General features: G+C 48.8%; 1 long non-coding RNA gene across 2 annotated transcripts; it reads left to right on the top strand.

The window, feature by feature from the left end:
- The first annotated feature begins 486 nt into the window (after nt 1–486).
- On the top strand, nt 487–23,927 carry LOC136786534 (uncharacterized). 2 transcript variants are annotated; one of them, XR_010825439.1, is made up of 3 exons: nt 487–8,890; nt 9,767–22,018; nt 22,896–23,927. It is a non-coding gene; the product is annotated as an uncharacterized lncRNA (long non-coding RNA). The 2 variants fall into 2 exon arrangements; XR_010825440.1 differs by having other exon boundaries at nt 489–9,878; nt 10,752–22,018.
- The last annotated feature ends 841 nt before the right edge of the window (nt 23,928–24,768 follow it).

Genomic DNA, 24,768 nt, shown 5'->3' on the forward strand with positions numbered 1-24,768 from the left:
GGTCTTTAAGGTCCCTTCCAACCCCAGGCATTGTAGGATTCTATGAGGGAGGCAGTGCACAGGGAAAATGGGGTGGGGTGCTGATGTCTGAAAAAAGCAAAGAAAACAAAACTAAGAGGAGGATTCAAACTAACAAAAGTGGTAGGATTGAAGGAAAGACCAAAGAAAGAAAAGGTCATAATGAAAAGAAACAACCAGACAAAACAAAATCAAACAAAAACCTGTCTATTCCATTGTTGCAGGGTTGGGAACGTACACCGATGGACACAAAGGAATTAGAGCAACAGCCTTGGAGGAGTTTGAGGCAGCAAGCCGAGGTTTCAGCTGTGTTCAGAGAATGCCAAAAGGAAAGGCTCAAAGAGATGCTTGGAAAGAGCCTTAAGAGTCAAACAGGAGCAGACCTCAACAAATGGAGAAAAAAGTGGGGAACCTCCGTGCAATTTGAGGTAATCCGTGAGAGCTACAGGACATGCAGACACAGGCAGGTAACAAATACCAGACAGGTAAGCTGCCTTTCCAGAAGTAATGCAGGTAAGGCAAACTTTTCCCTAAGTACAATGTGGTGGAGGCAAAGGTAGCTAGCGGGCATGTACCACCGTCCAAATTAGCCAGAATTTTCTGTTACCTAGCCTAGAGGGATCGGGGTTTAGGATCCTCAAAGAAAAAATCTCTGTTGGAGGAAGCCAAATCTTTTTTCTAGAAGCATGCCGAGGTGAGAAGGCAAGGGTAGCTACCAGGCATACAGTTATGCATAAACTTGGCCAAACTTGTGGTGTCCCTACCCTGAAGGGCTTTGCAGCTGGTCCCCAGAGCTAAATGTGTCTCAGGCAGAATCCCATACATTTTGAGAAACTTTTGTGGAGGAAGCAGAGGTAGCTAGCAGGCATGCAGCTACGTCCAAAGTAGGGCCAAAGTTGAGAGAGACGTAACGTGGAGGGGTCTTCAGCTGGTATTGACAAGCAGTTGTGTATTTGAGCTAGCCCAGAAGTTTTGGAAAACAAGATGAGGGAAGGGAAGTGAAGGTACCCAAGCGGGTACCTCGGTCCCAAATTGGGCAAAGTTGTCAGGTACCTAGCCTGAAGCAATCTGAGGGCAGGATCCCAAAGTAAATCTGTATGTGGAGGTAGCCACAAGGGTTTGGCAAACCAGATCAGGCAGTGGCAAGAGAAGCCTCTTGGCATGCACCTCCGTCGAAAATTGGCCCAAGTTCTCAGGTACCAATCCTGAAGGGTTCTGCGGTGAGAATCCACAAGTCCCTCTCTCTCTGGAAGAGGCCAAAACATTTCAGAAAGTATGCCTGGGAGGAGGAACGGGTAGGTACTGGGCATGCACATAATTCCCAATTTGGCCAAAATTCAGGTAGCTACCCAAGACGGGTACGCTGCTTTTGTCCAGAACTGCGGCAGGGAGGCGAAACTTTTTCAAAAGTACAGTCTGGCGGAGGCAAAGTATGCTACCGGGCATGTACCAACGTCTAAAATAGTCAAAATTTTTTTACGTAGCCCAGAGGTATCCGAGTTTAGGATCCCCAAAGGAAAAATCTCTGTTGGAGGAAGCCAAATCTTTTTTCTAGAAGCATGCCAAGGTGAGAAGGCAAGGGTAGCTACCAGGCATACAGTTATGCATAAACTTGGCCAAACTTGTGGTGTCCCTACCCTGAAGGGTTTTGCAGCTGGTAGCCAGAGCTAAATGTGTCTCAGGCAGAATCGCATACATTTTGAGAAGCTTTTGTGGAGGAAGCGATGGTTGCTAGCAGGAATGCAGCTACGTCCAAAGTAGGACCAAAGTTGAGAGAGACGTAACGTGGAGGGGTCTTCAGCTGGTATTGACAAGCAGTTGTGTATTTGGAGCTAGCCCAGAAGTTTTGGAAAACAAGATGAGGGAAGGGAAGTGAAGGTGTCCAGGCAGGTACCTCCGTCGAAAATTGGGCAAAGTTATCAGGTACCTAGCCTGAAGCGATCTGAGGGCAGGATCCCAAAGTAAATCTGTATGTGGAGGTAGCCACAAGGTTTTGGGAACCAAGATAAGCGGAGGCAAGAGAAGCCTCTTGGCATGCACCTCCGTTGAAAATTGGGCAAAGTTCTCAGGTACCTATCCTGAAGGGTTCTGCGGACGGAATCCACAAGTCCCTCTCTCTCTGGAAGAGGCCAAAACATTTCAGAAAGTATGCCTGGGAGGAGGAACGGGTAGCTACTGGGCATGCACATAATTCCCAATTTTGGCCGAAATTCCTGTAGCTACCCCAGATGGGTACGCTGCTTTTGTCCAGAACTGCGGTAGGGAGGCGAAACGTTTTCAAAAGTACAATCTGGTTAGGCAAAGTTAGCTAGTGGGCATGTAAAAACCTCCAAACTATCCCAAATTCTCTGATACCTAGCCCAGAGGAATCCGAGTTTAGGATCCCCAAAGGAAAAATCTCTGTTGGAGGTAGACAAAAATTTTGCAGAAGCATGCCAAGGTGAGAAGGCAAGGGTAGCTACCAGGCATACAGTTATGCATAAACTTGGCCAAACTTGTGGTGTCCCTTCCCTGAAGGGCTTTGCAGCTGGTCCCCAGAGCTAAATGTGTCTCAGGCAGAATCCCATACATTTTGAGAACCTCTTGTGGAGGAAGCAGAGGTAGCTAGCAGGCATACAGCTATGTCCAAAGTAGGGCCAAAGTTGAGAGAGACGTAACGTGGAGGGATGTTCAGCTGGTATTGACAAGCAGTTGTTTATTTGTAGCTAGCCCAGAAGTTTTGGAAAATAAGATGAGCGAAGGGAAGTGAAGGTACGCAGGCGGGTACCTCGGTTCCAAATTGGGCAAAGTTGTCAGGTACCTACCCTGAAGTGATCTGAGGGCAGGATCCCAAAGTAAATCTGTATGTGGAGGTAGCCACAAGGTTTTGTTAACCAAGATAAGCGGGACGCAAGAGAAGCCTCTTGGCATGCACCTCCGTCGAAAATTGGCCCAAGTTCTTGGGTACCTATCCTGAAGGGTTCTGCGGACGGAATCCACAAGTCCCTCTCTCTCTGGAAGAGGCCAAAACATTTCAGAAAGTATGCCTGGGAGGAGGAACGGATAGCTACTGGGCATGCACATAATTCCCAATTTGGCCAAAGTTCCGGTAGCTACCCCAGACGGGTACGCTGCTTTTGTCCAGAAATGCTGTAGGGAGGCAAAACTTTTTCTAAAGTACAATCTGGCGGAGGCAAAGTATGGTACCGGCCATGTACCAACCTCCAAAGTAGCCCAAATTCTCTGTTACCTAGCCCAGAGGTATCGGAGTTTAGGATCCCCAAAGAAAAAATCTCTGTTGGAGGAAGCCAAATCTTTTTTCTAGAAGCATGCCGAGGTGAGGAGGCAAGGGTAGCTACCAGGCATACAGTTATGCATAAACTTGGCCAAACTTGTGGTGTCCCTACCCTGAAGGGCTTTGCAGCTGGTCCCCAGAGCTAAATGTGTCTCAGGCAGAATCCTATACATTTTGAGAAGCTTTTGTGGAGGAAGCGATGGTTGCTAGCAGGAATGCAGCTACGTCCAAAGTAGGGCCAAAGTTGAGAGAGACGTAACTTGGAGGGGTCTTCAGCTGGTATTGACAAGCAGTTGTTTATTTGAGCTAGCCCAGAATTTTGGAAAAGAAGATGATGGAAGGGAAGTGAAGGTACCCAGGCAGGTACTTCCTTCCCAAATTGGGCAAAGTTGTCAGGTACCTAGCCTGAAGCGATCTGAGGGCAGGATCCCAAAGTAAATCTGTATGTGGAGGTAGCCACAAGGTTTTGGCAAACCAGATCAGGCAGAGGCAAGAGAAGCCTCTTGGCATGCACCTGCGTCGAAAATTGGGCAAAGTTCTTGGGTACCAAGCCTGAAGGGTTCTGCGGACAGAATCCACAAGTCCCTCTCTCTCTGGAAGAGGCCAAAACATTTCAGAAAGTATGCCTGGGAGGAGGAACGGGTAGCTACTGGGCATGCACATAATTCCTAGTTTGGCCAAAATTCCTGTAGCTACCCCAGACGGGTACACTGCTTTTGTCCAGAACAGCCGCAGGGAGGCGAAACGTTTTCAAAAGTACAATCTGGTGAGGCAAAGTATTCTAGCGGGCATGTACCAACCTCCAAAGTAGCCCAAATTCTCTGTTACCTAGCCCAGAGGTATCCGAGTTTAGGATCCCCAAAGAAAAAATCTCTGTTGGAGGAAGCCAAATCTTTTTTCTAGAAGCATGCCGAGGTGAGAAGGCAAGGGTAGCTACCAGGCATACAGTTATGCATAAACTTGGCCAAACTTGTGGTGTCCCTACCCTGAAGGGCTTTGCAGCTGGTCCCCAGAGCTAAATGTGTCTCAGGCAGAATCCCATACATTTTGAGAAGCTTTTGTGGAGGAAGCAGAGGTAGCTAGCAGGCATGCAGCTACGTCCAAAGTAGGGCCAAAGTTGAGAGAGACGTAACGTGGAGGGGTCTTCAGCTGGTATTGACAAGCAGTTGTGTATTTGGAGCTAGCCCAGAAGTTTTGGAAAACAAGATGAGGGAAGGGAAGTGAAGGTACTCAGGCAGGTACCTCCGTCCCAAATTGGGCAAAGTTGTCAGGTACCTAGCCTGAAGCAATCTGAGGGCAGGATCCCAAAGTAAATCTGTATGTGGAGGTAGCCACAAGGTTTTGGCAAACCAGATCAGGCAGAGGCAAGAGAAGCCTTTTCGCATGCACCTCCGTCGAAAATTGGCCCAAGTTCTCAGGTACCTATCCTGAAGGGTTCTGCGGTGAGAATCCACACGTCCCTCTCTCTCTGGAAGAGGCCAAATCATTTCAGAAAGTATGCCTGGGAGGAGGAACGGGTAGCTACTGGGCATGCACATAATTCCCAATTAGGCCAAAATTCAGGTAGCTATCCCAGACGGGTACGCTGCTTTTGTCCAGAACTTCAGCAGGGAGGCAAAATTTTTTCAAAAGTACAATCTGGCGGAGGCAAAGTATTCTACCGGGCATGTACCAACGTCCAAAATAGCCAAAATTCTGTTACCTAGCCCAGGGGAATCCGAGTTTAGGATCCCCAAAGGAAAAATCTCTGTTCGAGGAAGCTAAATCTTTTTTCTAGAAGCATGACAAGGTGAGAAGTCAAAGGTAGCTACCAGGCATACAGTTATGCATAAACTTGGCCAAATTTGTGGTGTCCCTACCCTGAAGGGATTTGCAGCTGGTACCCAGAGCTAAATGTATCTCAGGCAGAATCCCACACATTTTGAGAAGCTTTTTTGGAGGAAGCGATGGTTGCTAGCAGGCTTGCAGCTACGTCCAAAGTAGGACCAAAGTTGAGAGAGACGTAACTTGGAGGGGTCTTCAGCTGGTATTGACAAGCAGTTGTTTATTTGAGCTAGCCCAGAATTTTGGAAAAGAAGATGAGGGAAGGGAAGTGAAGGTACCCAGGCAGGTACCTCGGTCCCAAATTGGGCAAAGTTGTCAGGTACCTAGCCTGAAGCGATCTGAGGGCAGGATCCCAAAGTAAATCTGTATGTGGAGGTAGTCGCAAGGTTTTGGCAAACCAGATGAGGCAGAGGCAAGAGAAGCCTCTTGGCATGCACCTCCGTCGAAAATTGGCCCAAGTTCTCAGGTACCTATCCTGAAGGGTTCTGCGGACCGAATCCACAAGTCCCTCTCTCTCTGGAAGAGGCCAAAACATTTCAGAAAGTATGCCTGGGAGGAGGAACGGGTAGCTACTGGGCATGCACATAATTCGCAATTTGGCCAAAATTCCTGTAGCTACCCCTGACGGGTACGCTGCTTTTGTCCAGAACTGCCGCATGGAGGTGAAACCTTTTCCTAAGTACAATCTGGCAGAGGCAAAATATTCTACTGGGCATGTACCAACCTCCAAAGTAGCCCAAATTCTCTGTTACCTAGCCCAGGGAAATCCGAGTTTAGGATCCCCAAAGAAAAAATCTCTGTTGGAGGAAGCCAAATGTTTTTTCTAGAAGCATGCCGAGGTGAGAAGGCAAGGGTAGCTACCAGGCATACAGTTATGCATCAACTTGGCCAAACTTGTGGTGTCCCTACCCTGAAGGGCTTTGCAGCTGGTCCCCAGAGCTAAATGTGTCTCAGGCAGAATCGCATACATTTTGAGAAGCTTTTGTGGAGGAAGCAGAGGTAGCTAGCAGGCATGCAGCTACGTCCAAAGTAGGGCCAAAGTTGAGAGAGACGTAACGTGGAGGGGTCTTCAGCTGGTATTGACAAGCAGCTGTTTATTTGGAGCTAGCCCAGAAGTTTTGGAAAAGAAGATGAGGGAAGGGAAGTGAAGGTACCCAGGCAGGTACCTCGGTCCCAAATTGGGCAAAGTTGTCAGGTACCTAGCCTGAAGCGATCTGAGGGCAGGATCCCAAAGTAAATCTGTATGTGGAGGTAGCCACAAGGTTTTGTTAACCAGATCAGGCAGAGGCAAGAGAAGCCCCTTGGCATGCAACCTCCGTCGAAAATTGGGCAAAGTTCTTGGGTACCTATCCTGAAGGGTTCTGCGGACAGAATCCACAAGTCCCTCTCTCTCTGGAAGAGGCCAAAACATTTCAGAAAGTATGCCTGGGAGGAGGAACGGGTAGCTACTGGGCATGCACATAATTCCCAATTAGGCCAAAATTCAGGTAGCTACCCCAGATGGGTACGCTGCTTTTGACCAAAAATGCTGTAGGGAGGCGAAACTTTTTCAAAAGTACAGTCTGGCGGAGGCAAAGTATGCTACCGGGCATGTACCAACGTCCAAACTAGCCCAAATTCTCTGTTACCTAGCCCAGGGGAATCCGAGTTTAGGATCCCCAAAGGAAAAATCTCCGTTGGAGGAAGCCAAATCTTTTGCAGAAGCATGCCGAGGTGAGAAGGCAAGGGTAGCTACCAGGCATACAGTTATGCATAAAGTTGGCCAAACTTGTGGTGTCCCTACCCTGAAGGGCTTTGCAGCTGGTCCCCAGAGCTAAATGTGTCTCAGGCAGAATCCCATACATTTTGAGAAGCTTTTGTGGAGGAAGCAAAGGTAGCTAGCAGACATGCAGCTACGTCCAAAGTAGGGCCAAATTGAGAGAGACGTAACGTGGAGGGGTCTTCAGCTGGTATTGACAAGCAGCTGTTTATTTGGAGCTAGCCCAGAAGTTTTGGAAAACAAGATGAGGGAAGGGAAGTGAAGGTACCCAGGCAGGTATCTCGGTCCCAAAATGGGCAAAGTTGTCAGGTACCTACTCCGAAGCGATCTGAGGGCAGGATCCCAAAGTAAATCTGTATGTGGAGGTAGCCACAAGGTTTTGGCAAACCAGATCAGGCAGAGGCAAGAGAAGCCTCTTGGCATGCACCTCCGTCGAAAATTGGCCCAAGTTCTCAGGTACCCAGCCTGAAGGGTTCTGCGGACCGAATCCACAAGTCCCTCTCTCTCTGGAAGAGGCCAAAACATTTCAGAAAGTATGCCTGGGAGGAGGAACGGGTAGCTACTGGGCATGCACATAATTCGCAATTTGGCCAAAATTCCTGTAGCTACCCCTGACGGGTACGCTGCTTTTGTCCAGAACTGCCGCATGGAGGTGAAACCTTTTCCTAAGTACAATCTGGCAGAGGCAAAATATTCTACTGGGCATGTACCAACCTCCAAAGTAGCCCAAATTCTCTGTTACCTAGCCCAGGGGAATCCGAGTTTAGGATCCCCAAAGAAAAAATCTCTGTTGGAGGAAGCCAAATCTTTTTTCTAGAAGCATGCCGAGGTGAGAAGGCAAGGGTAGCTACCAGGCATACAGTTATGCATAAACTTGGCCAAACTTGTGGTGTCCCTACCCTGAAGGGCTTTGCAGCTGGTCCCCAGAGCTAAATGTGTCTCAGGCAGAATCCCATACATTTTGAGAAGCTTTTGTGGAGGAAGCAGAGGTAGCTAGCAGGCATGCAGCTACGTCCAAAGTAGGGCCAAAGTTGAGAGAGACGTAACGTGGAGGGGTCTTCAGCTGGTATTGACAAGCAGTTGTGTATTTGGAGCTAGCCCAGAAGTTTTGGAAAAGAAGATGAGGGAAGGGAAGTGAAGGTACCCAGGCAGGTACCTCGGTCCCAAATTGGGCAAAGTTGTCAGGTACCTAGCCTGAAGCGATCTGAGGGCAGGATCCCAAAGTAAATCTGTATGTGGAGGTAGCCACAAGGTTTTGTTAACCAGATCAGGCAGAGGCAAGAGAAGCCCCTTGGCATGCAACCTCCGTCGAAAATTGGGCAAAGTTCTTGGGTACCTATCCTGAAGGGTTCTGCGGACAGAATCCACAAGTCCCTCTCTCTCTGGAAGAGGCCAAAACATTTCAGAAAGTATGCCTGGGAGGAGGAACGGGTAGCTACTGGGCATGCACATAATTCCCAATTAGGCCAAAATTCAGGTAGCTACCCCAGATGGGTACGCTGCTTTTGACCAAAAATGCTGTAGGGAGGCGAAACTTTTTCAAAAGTACAGTCTGGCGGAGGCAAAGTATGCTACCGGGCATGTACCAACGTCCAAACTAGCCCAAATTCTCTGTTACCTAGCCCAGGGGAATCCGAGTTTAGGATCCCCAAAGGAAAAATCTCCGTTGGAGGAAGCCAAATCTTTTTTCTAGAAGCATGCCGAGGTGAGAAGGCAAGGGTAGCTACCAGGCATACAGTTATGCATAAACTTGGCCAAACTTGTGGTGTCCCTACCCTGAAGGGCTTTGCAGCTGGTCCCCAGAGCTAAATGTGTCTCAGGCAGAATCGCATACATTTTGAGAAACTTTTGTGGAGGAAGCAAAGGTAGCTAGCAGACATGCAGCTACATCCAAAGTAGGGCCAAATTGAGAGAGACGTAACGTGGAGGGGTCTTCAGCTGGTATTGACAAGCAGCTGTTTATTTGGAGCTAGCCCAGAAGTTTTGGAAAACAAGATGAGGGAAGGGAAGTGAAGGTACCCAGGCAGGTACCTCGGTCCCAAAATGGGCAAAGTTGTCAGGTACCTACTCCGAAGCGATCTGAGGGCAGGATCCCAAAGTAAATCTGTATGTGGAGGTAGCCACAAGGTTTTGGCAAACCAGATGAGGCAGAGGAAAGAGAAGCCTCTTGGCATGCACCTCCGTCGAAAATTGGCCCAAGTTCTCAGGTACCTATCCTGAAGGGTTCTGCGGACCGAATCCACAAGTCCCTCTCTCTCTGGAAGAGGCCAAAACATTTCAGAAAGTATGCCTGGGAGGAGGAACGGGTAGCTACTGGGCATGCACATAATTCGCAATTTGGCCAAAATTCCTGTAGCTACCCCAGATGGGTACGCTGCTTTTGTCCAGAACTGCCGCATGGAGGTGAAACCTTTTCCTAAGTACAATCTGGCAGAGGCAAAATATTCTACTGGGCATGTACCAACCTCCAAAGTAGCCCAAATTCTCTGTTACCTAGCCCAGGGGAATCCGAGTTTAGGATCCCCAAAGAAAAAATCTCTGTTGGAGGAAGCCAAATGTTTTTTCTAGAAGCATGCCGAGGTGAGAAGGCAAGGGTAGCTACCAGGCATACAGTTATGCATAAACTTGGCCAAACTTGTGGTGTCCCTACCCTGAAGGGCTTTGCAGCTGGTCCCCAGAGCTAAATGTGTCTCAGGCAGAATCGCATACATTTTGAGAAGCTTTTGTGGAGGAAGCAGAGGTAGCTAGCAGGCATGCAGCTACGTCCAAAGTAGGGCCAAAGTTGAGAGAGACGTAACGTGGAGGGGTCTTCAGCTGGTATTGACAAGCAGTTGTGTATTTGGAGCTAGCCCAGAAGTTTTGGAAAAGAAGATGAGGGAAGGGAAGTGAAGGTACCCAGGCAGGTACCTCGGTCCCAAATTGGGCAAAGTTGTCAGGTACCTAGCCTGAAGCGATCTGAGGGCAGGATCCCAAAGTAAATCTGTATGTGGAGGTAGCCACAAGGTTTTGTTAACCAGATCAGGCAGAGGCAAGAGAAGCCCCTTGGCATGCAACCTCCGTCGAAAATTGGGCAAAGTTCTTGGGTACCTATCCTGAAGGGTTCTGCGGACAGAATCCACAAGTCCCTCTCTCTCTGGAAGAGGCCAAAACATTTCAGAAAGTATGCCTGGGAGGAGGAACGGGTAGCTACTGGGCATGCACATAATTCCCAATTAGGCCAAAATTCAGGTAGCTACCCCAGATGGGTACGCTGCTTTTGACCAAAAATGCTGTAGGGAGGCGAAACTTTTTCAAAAGTACAGTCTGGCGGAGGCAAAGTATGCTACCGGGCATGTACCAACGTCCAAACTAGCCCAAATTCTCTGTTACCTAGCCCAGGGGAATCCGAGTTTAGGATCCCCAAAGGAAAAATCTCCGTTGGAGGAAGCCAAATCTTTTGCAGAAGCATGCCGAGGTGAGAAGGCAAGGGTAGCTACCAGGCATACAGTTATGCATAAAGTTGGCCAAACTTGTGGTGTCCCTACCCTGAAGGGCTTTGCAGCTGGTCCCCAGAGCTAAATGTGTCTCAGGCAGAATCCCATACATTTTGAGAAGCTTTTGTGGAGGAAGCAAAGGTAGCTAGCAGACATGCAGCTACGTCCAAAGTAGGGCCAAATTGAGAGAGACGTAACGTGGAGGGGTCTTCAGCTGGTATTGACAAGCAGCTGTTTATTTGGAGCTAGCTCAGAAGTTTTGGAAAACAAGATGAGGGAAGGGAAGTGAAGGTACCCAGGCAGGTATCTCGGTCCCAAAATGGGCAAAGTTGTCAGGTACCTACTCCGAAGCGATCTGAGGGCAGGATCCCAAAGTAAATCTGTATGTGGAGGTAGTCGCAAGGTTTTGGCAAACCAGATGAGGCAGAGGCAAGAGAAGCCTCTTGGCATGCACCTCCGTCGAAAATTGGCCCAAGTTCTCAGGTACCCAGCCTGAAGGGTTCTGCGGACCGAATCCACAAGTCCCTCTCTCTCTGGAAGAGGCCAAAACATTTCAGAAAGTATGCCTGGGAGGAGGAACGGGTAGCTACTGGGCATGCACATAATTCGCAATTTGGCCAAAATTCCTGTAGCTACCCCTGACGGGTACGCTGCTTTTGTCCAGAACTGCCGCATGGAGGTGAAACCTTTTCCTAAGTACAATCTGGCAGAGGCAAAATATTCTACTGGGCATGTACCAACCTCCAAAGTAGCCCAAATTCTCTGTTACCTAGCCCAGGGGAATCCGAGTTTAGGATCCCCAAAGAAAAAATCTCTGTTGGAGGAAGCCAAATCTTTTTTCTAGAAGCATGCCGAGGTGAGAAGGCAAGGGTAGCTACCAGGCATACAGTTATGCATAAAGTTGGCCAAACTTGTGGTGTCCCTACCCTGAAGGGTTTTGCAGCTGGTACCCAGAGCTAAATGTGTCTCAGGCAGAATCCCATACATTTTGAGAAACTTTTGTGGAGGAAGCGATGGTTGCTAGCAGGCATGCAGCTACGTCCAAAGTAGGGCACAAGTTGAGAGAGACGTAACGTGGAGGGATCTTCAGCTGATATTGACAAGCAGTTGTTTATTTGAGCTAGCCCAGAAGTTTTGGAAAACAAGATGAGGGAAGGGAAGTGAAGGTACCCAGGCAGGTACCACCATCCCAAATTGGGCAAAGTTGTCAGGTACCTAGCCTGAAGAGATCTGAGGGCAGGAACCCAAAGTAAATCTGTATGTGGAGGTAGCCACAAGGTTTTGGCAAACCAGATCAGGCAGAGGCAAGAGAAGCATTTTCGCATGCACCTCCGTCCCAAATTGGCCCAAGTTCTCAGGTACCTAGCCTGAAGGGTTCTGTGGTGAGAATCCTCAAGTCCCTCTCTCTCTGGAAGAGGTCAAATCATTTCAGGAAGTATGCCTGGGAGGAGGAACGGGTAGCTACTGGGCATTCACATAATTCCCAATTAGGCCAAAATTCAGGTAGCTATCCCAGACGGGTACGCTGCTTTTGTCCAGAACTTCCGCAGGGAGGCAAAATTTTTTCAAAAGTACAATCTGGCGGAGGCAAAGTATGCTACCGGGCATGTACCAATGTCCAAAATAGCCAAAATTCTGTTACCTAGCCCAGGGGAATCCGAGTTTAGGATCCCCAAAGGAAAAATCTCTGTTGGAGAAAGCCAAATCTTTTTTCTAGAAGCATGCCAAAGTGAGAAGTCAAAGGTAGCTACCAGGCATACAGTTATGCATAAACTTGGCCAAATTTGTGGTGTCCCTACCCTGAAGGGATTTGCAGCTGGTACCCAGAGCTAAATGTATCTCAGGCAGAATCCCATACATTTTGAGAAACTTTTGTGGAGGAAGCGATGGTTGCTAGCAGGCATGCAGCTATGTCCAAAGTAGGGCCAAAGTTGAGAGAGACGTAACTTGGAGGGGTCTTCAGCTGGTATTGACAAGCAGTTGTTTATTTGGCGCTAGCCCAGAAGTTTTGGAAAAGAAGATGAGGGAAGGGAAGTGAAGGTACCCAGGCAGGTACCTCGGTCCCAAATTGGGCAAAGTTGTCAGGTACCTAGCCTGAAGCGATCTGAGGGCAGGATCCCAAAGTAAATCTGTATGTGGAGGTAGTCGCAAGGTTTTGGCAAACCAGATGAGGCAGAGGCAAGAGAAGCCTCTTGGCGTGCACCTGCGTCGAAAATTGGGCAAAGTTCTCAGGTACCTATCCTGAAGGGTTCTGCGGACCGAATCCACAAGTCCCTCTCTCTCTGGAAGAGGCCAAAACATTTCAGAAAGTATGCCTGGGAGGAGGAACGGGTAGCTACTGGGCATGCACATAATTCGCAATTTGGCCAAAATTCCTGTAGCTACCCCTGACGGGTACGCTGCTTTTGTCCAGAACAGCCGCAGGGAGGCGAAACGTTTTCCTAAGTACCATCTGGCGGAGGCAAAGTATGCTACCGGCCATGTACCAACCTCCAAGGTAGCCCAAATTCTCTGTTACCTAGCCCAGGGGAATCCGAGTTTAGGATCCCCAAAGAAAAAATCTCTGTTGGAGGAAGCCAAATCTTTTTTCTAGAAGCATGCCGAGGTGAGAAGGCAAGGGTAGCTACCAGGCATACAGTTATGCATCAACTTGGCCAAACTTGTGGTGTCCCTACCCTGAAGGGCTTTGCAGCTGGTCCCCAGAGCTAAATGTGTCTCAGGCAGAATCGCATACATTTTGAGAAAATTTTGTGGAGGAAGCAATGGTTGCTAGCAGGCATGCAGCTGCGTCTAATGTAGGACCAAAGTTGAGAGAGACGTAATGTGGAGGGGTACTCAGCTGGTATTGACAAGCAGTTGTTTATTTGGAGCTAGCCCAGAAGTTTTGGAAAACAAGATGAGGGAAGGGAAGTGAAGGTACCCAGGCAGGTACCTCGGTCCCAAATTGGGCAAAGTTGTCAGGTACCTACGCTGAAGCGATCTGAGGGCAGGATCCCAAAGTAAATCTGTATGTGGAGGTAGCCACAAGGTTTTGGCAAAGCAGATCAGGCAGAGGCAAGAGAAGCCTCTTGGCATGCACCTCCATCGAAAATTGGCCCAAGTTCTCAGGTACCTATCCTGAAGGGTTCTGCGGACAGAATCCACAAGTCCCTCTCTCTCTAGAAGAGGCCAAAACATTTCAGAAAGTATGCCTGGGAGGAGGAACGGGTAGTTACTGGGCATGCACATAATTCCCAATTAGGCCAAAATTCAGGTAGCTACCCCAGATGGGTACACTGCTTTTGTCCAGAAATGCTGTAGGGAGGCGAAACTTTTTCAAAAGTACAGTCTGGCGGAGGCAAAGTATGCTACCGGGCATGTACCAACGTCCAAACTAGCCCAAATTCTCTGTTACCTAGCCCAGGGGAATCCGAGTTTAGGATCCCCAAAGGAAAAATCTCCGTTGGAGGAAGCCAAATCTTTTTTCTAGAAGCATGCCGAGGTGAGAAGGCAAGGGTAGCTACCAGGCATACAGTTATGCATAAAGTTGGCCAAACTTGTGGTGTCCCTACCCTGAAGGGCTTTGCAGCTGGTACCCAGAGCTAAACGTATCACAGGCAGAATCCCATACATTTTGAGAAGCTTTTGTGGAGGAAGCAAAGGTAGCTAGGAGACATGCAGCTACATCCAAAGTAGGGCCAAATTGAGAGAGACATAACGTGGAGGGGTCTTCAGCTGGTATTGACAAGCAGCTGTTTATTTGGAGCTAGCCCAGAAGTTTTGGAAAACAAGATGAGGGAAGGGAAGTGAAGGTACCCAGGCAGGTACCTCGGTCCCAAAATGGGCAAAGTTGTCAGGTACCTACTCCGAAGCGATCTGAGGGCAGGATCCCAAAGTAAATCTGTATGTGGAGGTAGCCACAAGGTTTTGGCAAACCAGATTAGGCAGTGGCAAGAGAAGCCTCTTGGCATGCACCTCCATCGAAAATTGGGCAAAGTTCTCAGGTACCTATCCTGAAGGGTTCTGCGGACCGAATCCACAAGTCCCTCTCTCTCTGGAAGAGGCCAAAACATTTCAGAAAGTATGCCTGGGAGGAGGAACGGGTAGCTACTGGGCATGCACATAATTCGCAATTTGGCCAAAATTCCTGTAGCTACCCCTGACGGGTACGCTGCTTTTGTCCAGAACTGCCGCATGGAGGTGAAACGTTTTCCTAAGTACAATCTGGCGGAGGCAAAGTATGCTACCGGCCATGTACCAACCTCCAAAGTAGCCCAAATTCTCTGTTACCTAGCCCAGGGGAATCCGAGTTTAGGATCCCCAAAGAAAAAATCTCTGTTGGAGGAAGCCAAATCTTTTTTCTAGAAGCATGCCGAGGTGAGAAGGCAAGGGTAGCTACCAGGCATACAGTTATGCATAAACTTGGCCAAACTTGTGGTGTCCCTACCCTGAAGGGTTTTGCAGCTGGTACCCAGAGCTAAATGTGTCTCAGGCAGAATCCCATACATTTTGAGAAACTTTTGTGGAGGAAGCGATGGTTGCTAGCAGGCATGCAGCTACGTCCAAAGTTGGGCACAAGTTGAGAGAGACGTAACGTGGAGGGATCTTCAGCTGATATTGAAAAGCAGTTGTTTATTTGAGCTAGCCCAGAAGTTTTGGAAAACAAGATGAGGGAAGGGAAGTGAAGGTACCCAGGCAGGTACCACCATCCCAAATTGGGCAAAGTTGTCAGGTACCTAGCCTGAAGAGATCTGAGGGCAGGAACCCAAAGTAAATCTGTATGTGGAGGTAGCCACAAGGTTTTGGCAAACCAGATCAGGCAGAGGCAAGAGAAGCATTTTCGCATGCACCTCCGTCCCAAATTGGCCCAAGTTCTCAGGTACCTAGCCTGAAGGGTTCTGTGGTGAGAATCCTCAAGTCCCTCTCTCTCTGGAAGAGGTCAAATCATTTCAGGAAGTATGCCTGGGAGGAGGAACGGGTAGCTACTGGGCATTCACATAATTCCCAATTAGGCCAAAATTCAGGTAGCTATCCCAGACGGGTACGCTGCTTTTGTCCAGAACTTCCGCAGGGAGGCAAAATTTTTTCAAAAGTACAATCTGGCGGAGGCAAAGTATGCTACCGGGCATGTACCAACCTCCAAAGTAGCCCAAAATTCTGTTACCTAGCCCAGGGGAATCCGAGTTTAGGATCCCCAAAGGAAAAATCTCTGTTGGAGAAAGCCAAATCTTTTTTCTAGAAGCATGCCAAAGTGAGAAGTCAAAGGTAGCTACCAGGCATACAGTTATGCATAAACTTGGCCAAATTTGTGGTGTCCCTACCCTGAAGGGATTTGCAGCTGGTACCCAGAGCTAAATGTATCTCAGGCAGAATCCCATACATTTTGAGAAACTTTTGTGGAGGAAGCGATGGTTGCTAGCAGGCATGCAGCTATGTCCAAAGTAGGGCCAAAGTTGAGAGAGACGTAACTTGGAGGGGTCTTCAGCTGGTATTGACAAGCAGTTGTTTATTTGGCGCTAGCCCAGAAGTTTTGGAAAAGAAGATGAGGGAAGGGAAGTGAAGGTACCCAGGCAGGTACCTCGGTCCCAAATTGGGCAAAGTTGTCAGGTACCTAGCCTGAAGCGATCTGAGGGCAGGATCCCAAAGTAAATCTGTATGTGGAGGTAGCCACAAGGTTTTGTTAACCAGATCAGGCAGAGGCAAGAGAAGCCTCTTGGCGTGCACCTGCGTCGAAAATTGGGCAAAGTTCTCAGGTACCTATCCTGAAGGGTTCTGCGGACCGAATCCACAAGTCCCTCTCTCTCTGGAAGAGGCCAAAACATTTCAGAAAGTATGCCTGGGAGGAGGAACGGGTAGCTACTGGGCATGCACATAATTCGCAATTTGGCCAAAATTCCTGTAGCTACCCCTGACGGGTACGCTGCTTTTGTCCAGAACAGCCGCAGGGAGGCGAAACGTTTTCCTAAGTACCATCTGGCGGAGGCAAAGTATGCTACCGGCCATGTACCAACCTCCAAGGTAGCCCAAATTCTCTGTTACCTAGCCCAGGGGAATCCGAGTTTAGGATCCCCAAAGAAAAAATCTCTGTTGGAGGAAGCCAAATCTTTTTTCTAGAAGCATGCCGAGGTGAGAAGGCAAGGGTAGCTACCAGGCATACAGTTATGCATCAACTTGGCCAAACTTGTGGTGTCCCTACCCTGAAGGGCTTTGCAGCTGGTCCCCAGAGCTAAATGTGTCTCAGGCAGAATCGCATACATTTTGAGAAGCTTTTGTGGAGGAAGCAGAGGTAGCTAGCAGGCATGCAGCTACGTCCAAAGTAGGGCCAAAGTTGAGAGAGACGTAACGTGGAGGGGTCTTCAGCTGGTATTGACAAGCAGTTGTGTATTTGGAGCTAGCCCAGAAGTTTTGGAAAAGAAGATGAGGGAAGGGAAGTGAAGGTACCCAGGCAGGTACCTCGGTCCCAAATTGGGCAAAGTTGTCAGGTACCTAGCCTGAAGCGATCTGAGGGCAGGATCCCAAAGTAAATCTGTATGTGGAGGTAGCCACAAGGTTTTGTTAACCAGATCAGGCAGAGGCAAGAGAAGCCCCTTGGCATGCAACCTCCGTCGAAAATTGGGCAAAGTTCTTGGGTACCTATCCTGAAGGGTTCTGCGGACAGAATCCACAAGTCCCTCTCTCTCTGGAAGAGGCCAAAACATTTCAGAAAGTATGCCTGGGAGGAGGAACGGGTAGCTACTGGGCATGCACATAATTCCCAATTAGGCCAAAATTCAGGTAGCTACCCCAGATGGGTACGCTGCTTTTGACCAAAAATGCTGTAGGGAGGCGAAACTTTTTCAAAAGTACAGTCTGGCGGAGGCAAAGTATGCTACCGGGCATGTACCAACGTCCAAACTAGCCCAAATTCTCTGTTACCTAGCCCAGGGGAATCCGAGTTTAGGATCCCCAAAGGAAAAATCTCCGTTGGAGGAAGCCAAATCTTTTTTCTAGAAGCATGCCGAGGTGAGAAGGCAAGGGTAGCTACCAGGCATACAGTTATGCATAAACTTGGCCAAACTTGTGGTGTCCCTACCCTGAAGGGCTTTGCAGCTGGTACCCAGAGCTAAATGTGTCTCAGGCAGAATCGCATACATTTTGAGAAGCTTTTGTGGAGGAAGCAAAGGTAGCTAGCAGACATGCAGCTACATCCAAAGTAGGGCCAAATTGAGAGAGACGTAACGTGGAGGGGTCTTCAGCTGGTATTGACAAGCAGCTGTTTATTTGGAGCTAGCCCAGAAGTTTTGGAAAACAAGATGAGGGAAGGGAAGTGAAGGTACCCAGGCAGGTACCTCGGTCCCAAAATGGGCAAAGTTGTCAGGTACCTACTCCGAAGCGATCTGAGGGCAGGATCCCAAAGTAAATCTGTATGTGGAGGTAGCCGCAAGGTTTTGGCAAACCAGATGAGGCAGAGGAAAGAGAAGCCTCTTGGCATGCACCTCCGTCGAAAATTGGCCTAAGTTCTCAGGTACCTATCCTGAAGGGTTCTGCGGACCGAATCCACAAGTCCCTCTCTCTCTGGAAGAGGCCAAAACATTTCAGAAAGTATGCCTGGGAGGAGGAACGGGTAGCTACTGGGCATGCACATAATTCCCAATTTGGCCAAAATTCCTGTAGCTACCCCAGATGGGTACGCTGCTTTTGTCCAGAACTGCTGCATGGAGGTGAAACCTTTTCCTAAGTACAATCTGGCAGAGGCAAAATATTCTACTGGGCATGTACCAACCTCCAAAGTAGCCCAAATTCTCTGTTACCTAGCCCAGGGGAATCCGAGTTTAGGATCCCCAAAGAAAAAATCTCTGTTGGAGGAAGCCAAATCTTTTTTCTAGAAGCATGCCGAGGTGAGAAGGCAAGGGTAGCTACCAGGCATACAGTTATGCATCAACTTGGCCAAACTTGTGGTGTCCCTACCCTGAAGGGCTTTGCAGCTGGTCCCCAGAGCTAAATGTGTCTCAGGCAGAATCCCATACATTTTGAGAAGCTTTTGTGGAGGAAGCAGAGGTAGCTAGCAGGCATGCAGCTACGTCCAAAGTAGGGCCAAAGTTGAGAGAGACGTAACGTGGAGGGGTCTTCAGCTGGTATTGACAAGCAGTTGTTTATTTGGAGCTAGCCCAGAAGTTTTGGAAAACAAGATGAGGGAAGGGAAGTGAAGGTACCCAGGCAGGTACCTCGGTCCCAAATTGGGCAAAGTTGTCAGGTACGTAGCCTGAAGCGATCTGAGGGCAGGATCCCAAAGTAAATCTGTATGTGGAGGTAGTCGCAAGGTTTTGGCAAACCAGATGAGGCAGAGGCAAGAGAAGCCTCTTGGCATGCACCTCCGTCGAAAATTGGCCCAAGTTCTCAGGTACCCAGCCTGAAGGGTTCTGCGGACCGAATCCACAAGTCCCTCTCTCTCTGGAAGAGGCCAAAACATTTCAGAAAGTATGCCTGGGAGGAGGAACGGGTAGCTACTGGGCATGCACATAATTCGCAATTTGGCCAAAATTCCTGTAGCTACCCCTGACGGGTACGCTGCTTTTGTCCAGAACTGCCGCATGGAGGTGAAACCTTTTCCTAAGTACAATCTGGCAGAGGCAAAATATTCTACTGGGCATGTACCAACCTCCAAAGTAGCCCAAATTCTCTGTTACCTAGCCCAGGGGAATCCGAGTTTAGGATCCCCAAAGAAAAAATCTCTGTTGGAGGAAGCCAAATCTTTTTTCTAGAAGCATGCCGAGGTGAGAAGGCAAGGGTAGCTACCAGGCATACAGTTATGCATAAACTTGGCCAAACTTGTGGTGTCCCTACCCTGAAGGGCTTTGCAGCTGGTCCCCAGAGCTAAATGTGTCTCAGGCAGAATCGCATACATTTTGAGAAGCTTTTGTGGAGGAAGCAGAGGTAGCTAGCAGGCATGCAGCTACGTCCAAAGTAGTGCCAAAGTTGAGAGAGACGTAACGTGGAGGGGTCTTCAGCTGGTATTGACAAGCAGTTGTTTATTTGGAGCTAGCCCAGAAGTTTTGGAAAACAAGATGAGGGAAGGGAAGTGAAGGTACCCAGGCAGGTACCTCGGTCCCAAATTGGGCAAAGTTGTCAGGTACGTAGCCTGAAGCGATCTGAGGGCAGGATCCCAAAGTAAATCTGTATGTGGAGGTAGTCGCAAGGTTTTGGCAAACCAGATGAGGCAGAGGCAAGAGAAGCCTCTTGGCATGCACCTCCGTCGAAAATTGGCCCAAGTTCTCAGGTACCCAGCCTGAAGGGTTCTGCGGACCGAATCCACAAGTCCCTCTCTCTCTGGAAGAGGCCAAAACATTTCAGAAAGTATGCCTGGGAGGAGGAACGGGTAGCTACTGGGCATGCACATAATTCGCAATTTGGCCAAAATTCCTGTAGCTACCCCTGACGGGTACGCTGCTTTTGTCCAGAACTGCCGCATGGAGGTGAAACCTTTTCCTAAGTACAATCTGGCAGAGGCAAAATATTCTACTGGGCATGTACCAACCTCCAAAGTAGCCCAAATTCTCTGTTACCTAGCCCAGGGGAATCCGAGTTTAGGATCCCCAAAGAAAAAATCTCTGTTGGAGGAAGCCAAATCTTTTTTCTAGAAGCATGCCGAGGTGAGAAGGCAAGGGTAGCTACCAGGCATACAGTTATGCATAAACTTGGCCAAACTTGTGGTGTCCCTACCCTGAAGGGCTTTGCAGCTGGTCCCCAGAGCTAAATGTGTCTCAGGCAGAATCGCATACATTTTGAGAAGCTTTTGTGGAGGAAGCAGAGGTAGCTAGCAGGCATGCAGCTACGTCCAAAGTAGTGCCAAAGTTGAGAGAGACGTAACGTGGAGGGGTCTTCAGCTGGTATTGACAAGCAGTTGTTTATTTGGAGCTAGCCCAGAAGTTTTGGAAAACAAGATGAGGGAAGGGAAGTGAAGGTACCCAGGCAGGTACCTCGGTCCCAAATTGGGCAAAGTTGTCAGGTACGTAGCCTGAAGCGATCTGAGGGCAGGATCCCAAAGTAAATCTGTATGTGGAGGTAGTCGCAAGGTTTTGGCAAACCAGATGAGGCAGAGGCAAGAGAAGCCTCTTGGCATGCACCTCCGTCGAAAATTGGCCCAAGTTCTCAGGTACCCAGCCTGAAGGGTTCTGCGGACCGAATCCACAAGTCCCTCTCTCTCTGGAAGAGGCCAAAACATTTCAGAAAGTATGCCTGGGAGGAGGAACGGGTAGCTACTGGGCATGCACATAATTCGCAATTTGGCCAAAATTCCTGTAGCTACCCCTGACGGGTACGCTGCTTTTGTCCAGAACTGCCGCATGGAGGTGAAACCTTTTCCTAAGTACAATCTGGCAGAGGCAAAATATTCTACTGGGCATGTACCAACCTCCAAAGTAGCCCAAATTCTCTGTTACCTAGCCCAGGGGAATCCGAGTTTAGGATCCCCAAAGAAAAAATCTCTGTTGGAGGAAGCCAAATGTTTTTTCTAGAAGCATGCCGAGGTGAGAAGGCAAGGGTAGCTACCAGGCATACAGTTATGCATAAACTTGGCCAAACTTGTGGTGTCCCTACCCTGAAGGGCTTTGCAGCTGGTCCCCAGAGCTAAATGTGTCTCAGGCAGAATCGCATACATTTTGAGAAGCTTTTGTGGAGGAAGCAGAGGTAGCTAGCAGGCATGCAGCTACGTCCAAAGTAGGGCCAAAGTTGAGAGAGACGTAACGTGGAGGGGTCTTCAGCTGGTATTGACAAGCAGTTGTGTATTTGGAGCTAGCCCAGAAGTTTTGGAAAAGAAGATGAGGGAAGGGAAGTGAAGGTACCCAGGCAGGTACCTCGGTCCCAAATTGGGCAAAGTTGTCAGGTACCTAGCCTGAAGCGATCTGAGGGCAGTATCCCAAAGTAAATCTGTATGTGGAGGTAGCCACAAGGTTTTGTTAACCAGATCAGGCAGAGGCAAGAGAAGCCCCTTGGCATGCAACCTCCGTCGAAAATTGGGCAAAGTTCTTGGGTACCTATCCTGAAGGGTTCTGCGGACAGAATCCACAAGTCCCTCTCTCTCTGGAAGAGGCCAAAACATTTCAGAAAGTATGCCTGGGAGGAGGAACGGGTAGCTACTGGGCATGCACATAATTCCCAATTAGGCCAAAATTCAGGTAGCTACCCCAGATGGGTACGCTGCTTTTGACCAAAAATGCTGTAGGGAGGCGAAACTTTTTCAAAAGTACAGTCTGGCGGAGGCAAAGTATGCTACCGGGCATGTACCAACGTCCAAACTAGCCCAAATTCTCTGTTACCTAGCCCAGGGGAATCCGAGTTTAGGATCCCCAAAGGAAAAATCTCCGTTGGAGGAAGCCAAATGTTTTTTCTAGAAGCATGCCGAGGTGAGAAGGCAAGGGTAGCTACCAGGCATACAGTTATGCATAAACTTGGCCAAACTTGTGGTGTCCCTACCCTGAAGGGCTTTGCAGCTGGTCCCCAGAGCTAAATGTGTCTCAGGCAGAATCGCATACATTTTGAGAAGCTTTTGTGGAGGAAGCAAAGGTAGCTAGCAGACATGCAGCTACATCCAAAGTAGGGCCAAATTGAGAGAGACGTAACGTGGAGGGGTCTTCAGCTGGTATTGACAAGCAGCTGTTTATTTGGAGCTAGCCCAGAAGTTTTGGAAAACAAGATGAGGGAAGGGAAGTGAAGGTACCCAGGCAGGTACCTCGGTCCCAAAATGGGCAAAGTTGTCAGGTACCTACTCCGAAGCGATCTGAGGGCAGGATCCCAAAGTAAATCTGTATGTGGAGGTAGCCACAAGGTTTTGTTAACCAGATCAGGCAGAGGCAAGAGAAGCCCCTTGGCATGCAACCTCCGTCGAAAATTGGGCCAAAGTTCTTGGGTACCTATCCTGAAGGGTTCTGCGGACAGAATCCACAAGTCCCTCTCTCTCTGGAAGAGGCCAAAACATTTCAGAAAGTATGCCTGGGAGGAGGAACGGGTAGCTACTGGGCATGCACATAATTCGCAATTTGGCCAAAATTCCTGTAGCTACCCCTGACGGGTACGCTGCTTTTGTCCAGAACTGCCGCATGGAGGTGAAACCTTTTCCTAAGTACAATCTGGCAGAGGCAAAATATTCTACTGGGCATGTACCAACCTCCAAAGTAGCCCAAATTCTCTGTTACCTAGCCCAGGGGAATCCGAGTTTAGGATCCCCAAAGAAAAAATCTCTGTTGGAGGAAGCCAAATGTTTTTTCTAGAAGCATGCCGAGGTGAGAAGGCAAGGGTAGCTACCAGGCATACAGTTATGCATAAACTTGGCCAAACTTGTGGTGTCCCTACCCTGAAGGGCTTTGCAGCTGGTCCCCAGAGCTAAATGTGTCTCAGGCAGAATCGCATACATTTTGAGAAGCTTTTGTGGAGGAAGCAGAGGTAGCTAGCAGGCATGCAGCTGCGTCTAATGTAGGACCAAAGTTGAGAGAGACGTAACGTGGAGGGGTCTTCAGCTGGTATTGACAAGCAGTTGTGTATTTGGAGCTAGCCCAGAAGTTTTGGAAAAGAAGATGAGGGAAGGGAAGTGAAGGTACCCAGGCAGGTACCTCGGTCCCAAATTGGGCAAAGTTGTCAGGTACCTAGCCTGAAGCGATCTGAGGGCAGGATCCCAAAGTAAATCTGTATGTGGAGGTAGCCACAAGGTTTTGTTAACCAGATCAGGCAGAGGCAAGAGAAGCCTCTTGGCATGCAACCTCCGTCGAAAATTGGGCAAAGTTCTCAGGTACCTATCCTGAAGGCTTCTGTGGTGAGAATCCACAAGTCCCTCTCTCTCTGGAAGAGGCCAAAACATTTCAGAAAGTATGCCTGGGAGGAGGAACGGGTAGCTACTGGGCATGCACATAATTCCCAATTTGGCCGAAATTCAGGTAGCTACCCCAGACTGGTACGCTGCTTTTGTCCAGAACTGCGGTAGGGAGGCGAAACGTTTTCAAAAGTACAATCTGGTGAGGCAAAGTTAGATAGTGGGCATGTAAAAACCTCCAAACTATCCCAAATTCTCTGATACCTAGCCCAGAGGAATCCGAGTTTAGGATCCCCAAAGAAAAAATCTCTGTTGGAGGTAGACAAAAATTTTGCAGAAGCATGCCAAGGTGAGAAGGCAAGGGTAGCTACCAGGCATACAGTTATGCATAAACTTGGCCAAACTTGTGGTGTCCCTTCCCTGAAGGGCTTTGCAGCTGGTCCCCAGAGCTAAATGTGTCTCAGGCAGAATCCCATACATTTTGAGAAACTTTTGTGGAGGAAGCAGAGGTAGCTAGCAGGCATACAGCTATGTCCAAAGTAGGGCCAAAGTTGAGAGAGACGTAACGTGGAGGGATCTTCAGCTGGTATTGACAAGGAGTTGTTTATTTGGAGCTAGCCCAGAAGTTTTGGAAAAGAAGATGAGGTAAGGGAAGTGAAGGTACCCAGGCAGGTACCTCGGTCCCAAATTGGGCAAAGTTGTCAGGTACCTAGCCTGAAGCGATCTGAGGGCAGGATCCCAAACTAAATCTGTATGTGAAGGTAGCCACAAGGTTTTGGCAACCAAGATAAGCGGGAGGCAAGAGAAGCCTCTTGGCATGCACCTGCGTCGAAAATTGGCCCAAGTTCTCAGGTACCCAGCCTGAAGGGTTCTGCGGACCGAATCCACAAGTCCCTCTCTCTCTGGAAGAGGCCCAAAACATTTCAGAAAGTATGCCTGGGAGGAGGAACGGGTAGTTACTGGGCATGCACATAATTCCCAATTTGGCCAAAATTCCTGTAGCTACCCCTGACGGGTACGCTGCTTTTGTCCAGAACAGCCGCAGGGAGGTGAAACGTTTTCCTAAGTACAATCTGGCGGAGGCAAAGTATGCTACCGGCCATGTACCAACCTCCAAAGTAGCCCAAATTCTCTGTTACCTAGCCCAGGGGAATCCGAGTTTAGGATCCCCAAAGAAAAAATCTCTGTTGGAGGAAGCCAAATCTTTTTTCTAGAAGCATGCCGAGGTGAGAAGGCAAGGGTAGCTACCAGGCATACAGTTATGCATCAACTTGGCCAAACTTGTGGTGTCCCTACCCTGAAGGGTTTTGCAGCTGGTACCCAGAGCTAAATGTGTCTCAGGCAGAATCCCATACATTTTGAGAAACTTTTGTGGAGGAAGCGATGGTTGCTAGCAGGCATGCAGCTACGTCCGAAGTAGGGCACAAGTTGAGAGAGACGTAACGTGGAGGGATCTTCAGCTGATATTGACAAGCAGTTGTTTATTTGGAGCTAGCCCAGAAGTTTTGGAAAACAAGATGAGGGAAGGGAAGTGAAGGTACCCAGGCAGGTACCACCATCCCAAATTGGGCAAAGTTGTCAGGTACCTAGCCTGAAGAGATCTGAGGGCAGGAACCCAAAGTAAATCTGTATGTGGAGGTAGCCACAAGGTTTTGGCAAA

This window comes from Anser cygnoides, chromosome 17, assembly GCF_040182565.1.
Source record: "Anser cygnoides isolate HZ-2024a breed goose chromosome 17, Taihu_goose_T2T_genome, whole genome shotgun sequence".
NCBI classification, from domain to species: Eukaryota; Metazoa; Chordata; class Aves; order Anseriformes; family Anatidae; genus Anser; species Anser cygnoides.